Source organism: Neolamprologus brichardi, unplaced genomic scaffold (assembly GCF_056152115.1).
Source record: "Neolamprologus brichardi isolate AB-2024 unplaced genomic scaffold, ASM5615211v1 NODE_ptg000133l+_length_125814_cov_1, whole genome shotgun sequence".
Taxonomy (NCBI): domain Eukaryota; kingdom Metazoa; phylum Chordata; class Actinopteri; order Cichliformes; family Cichlidae; genus Neolamprologus; species Neolamprologus brichardi.
In genome coordinates, this window is record NW_028270101.1 from 100001 (window position 1) to 102500 (window position 2500).

A 2500-nucleotide genomic window follows, 5' to 3' on the forward strand; every position below is an offset into this window, starting at 1 on the left:
CCTGCTGGAGGTCAAGGTCCATGCTGGATATGTGGTGGAGCGTAACTGCAAGAAAGGCGAGCTAGTGGGGGACTAGAGCAGGGGAGAATGTGGGTCCCCGGGGCCCGCAGGAGGTCAAGAGCCATGCTGGATATGCGGTGGAAGGGTAACTGCAGGAGAAGGAAAGGTACTGGGGGACAAGAGCAGGGGAGCATTCGGGTCGCTGGGGCCTTCTTGAGGTCCAGGTCCATGTTCGATGTGAGTAGCAGCAGGGCCAGTGCGCCAGGAGCACATCTTTTTCGACCATAAAGGAGACAGGAGGCCGACTCACTGCCTCGGCCAAATGGAGAGGGAATTTAGGCAGGGCCAGTGCACAAGCATGGATCTTTTTCAGCTGTAAGGGAGACAAGAGCAAGGTGTGATGTAGGTCCCTGGGGCCTGCTGGAGGGCAAGGTCCATGCTCGATGTGAGTAGTTCAGCAGGGCCAGTGCACCAGCAGCACATCTTTTTCGACCGTAAGGGAGACAGGAGTTCCGACTCACTGCCTCGGCCAAATGGAGAGGGAGTTTCAGCATGTCCAGTGCACCAGCAGCACATCTTTTTCGACCGTAAAGGAGACAGGAGGCCGACTCACCGCCTCGGCCAAATGGAGAGGGAATTTCAGCAGGGCCAGTGCGCCAGCAGCACATCTTTTTCGACCGTAAAGGAGAAAGGAGGCCGACTCACTGCCTCGGCCAAATGGAGAGGGAATTTCAGCAGGGCCAGTGGAGAAGCATGCATCTTGTTCAGCCGTAAGGGAGTCAGGGAGTTGTCATGGTGGTCCCCCTGGAGGTGGGGGAGATTGCAAATTAGCTAGGGAGGAGGGTGCGTACAGCGGAGGTGGCAAAGTGTTTCTGGTCAGTGTACCAGGGGCACGAACAAGAGTTGTCGTACCATAGGCACCAGGAGTGTGTATGTGTGTGGGGCAAAGTGTTTCTGCTCAGTGTACCAGGGGCACGGAGAAAAGTTGTCGTACCATAGGCACCAGGAGAGTGTGTGTATGTGGCAAAGTGTTTCTGCGCAGTGAACCAGGGGCACGGAGAAAAGTTGCCGTACCATAGGCACCAGGAGAGTGTGTGTGTGTGTGTGTGTGTGTGTGTGTGTGTGTGTGGCAAAGTGTTTCTGCGCAGTGTACCAGGGGCACGGAGAAAAGTTGTCGTACCATAGGCTCCAGGAGTGTGTGTGTGTGTGTGTGTGTGTGTGTGTGGCAAAGTTGTTTTGCTCAGTGTACCAGGGGCACGGAGAAAAGCTGTCGTACCATAGGCACCAGGAGTGTGTGTTTTGCAAAGTGTTTCTGCTCAGTGTACCAGGGGCACGGAGAAAAGCTGTCGTACCATAGGCACGAAGAGTGTGTGTGTGCAAAGTTGTTCTGCTCAGTGTACCAGGGGCACGGAGAAAAGCTGTCGTACCATAGGCACGACGAGTGTGTGTGTCTGTGGCTTAGTGTTCCTGCACAGTGTACCAGGGGCACGGAGAAAAGTTGTCGTACCATAGGCACGACGAGTGTGTGTGTATGTGTGTGTGTGTGTCAAAGTGTTTCTGCGCAGTGTACCAGGGGCACGGAGAAAAGTTGTCCTACCATAGGCACCAGGAGTGTGTCTGTGTGTGGGGCAAAGTGTTTCTGCTCAGTGTACCAGGGGCACGGAGAAAAGTTGTCGTACCATAGGCACCAGGAGTGTGTATGTGTGTGGGGCAAAGTGTTTCTGCTCAGTGTACCAGGGGCACGGAGAAAAGTTGTCGTACCATAGGCACCAGGAGTGTGTATGTGTGTGGGGCAAAGTGTTTCTGCTCAGTGTACCAGGGGCACGTTTCAATTTACTTTCTGGAGTACCAGGGGCACGAGGATTTTGCCAGTGGTGTTTTGCTTTGTTAGTGGGGGGGGGGCTTAAGTGTGGGTCCGCGGGGCCTGCTGGAGGTCAAGGGCCATGCTGGATATGTGGTGGAGGGTAACTGCAGGAGAAGAAGCTAGTGTGGGAGTAGAGCAGAGGAGTATGTGGGTCCGCGGGGCCTGCTGGAGGGCAAGGGCCATGCTCAATGTGAGTAGCTGCAATGGCCAGTTCACCAGCAGCACATCTTTTTCGACCGTAAAGGAGAGAGGAGGCCGACTCACTGCCTCGGCCAAATGGAGAGAACACATCAGCAGGGCCAGTGCTCCAGCAGCACATCTTTTTCGACCGTAGAGGAGAGAGGAGGCCGACTCACTGCCTCGGCCAAATGGAGAGAGCACATCAGCAGGGCCAGTGCTCCAGCAGCACATCTTTTTCGACCGTAGAGGAGAGAGGAGGCCGACTCACTGCCTCGGCCAAATGGAGAGAGAATTTAAGCAGGGCCAGTGCCCCAGCAGCACATCTTTTTCGACCGTAGAGGAGAGAGGAGGCCGACTCACTGCCTCGGCCAAATGGAGAGAGAATTTAAGCAGGGCCAGTGCACCAGCAGCACATCTTTTTCGACCGTAGAGGAGAGAGGAGGCCGACTCACTGCC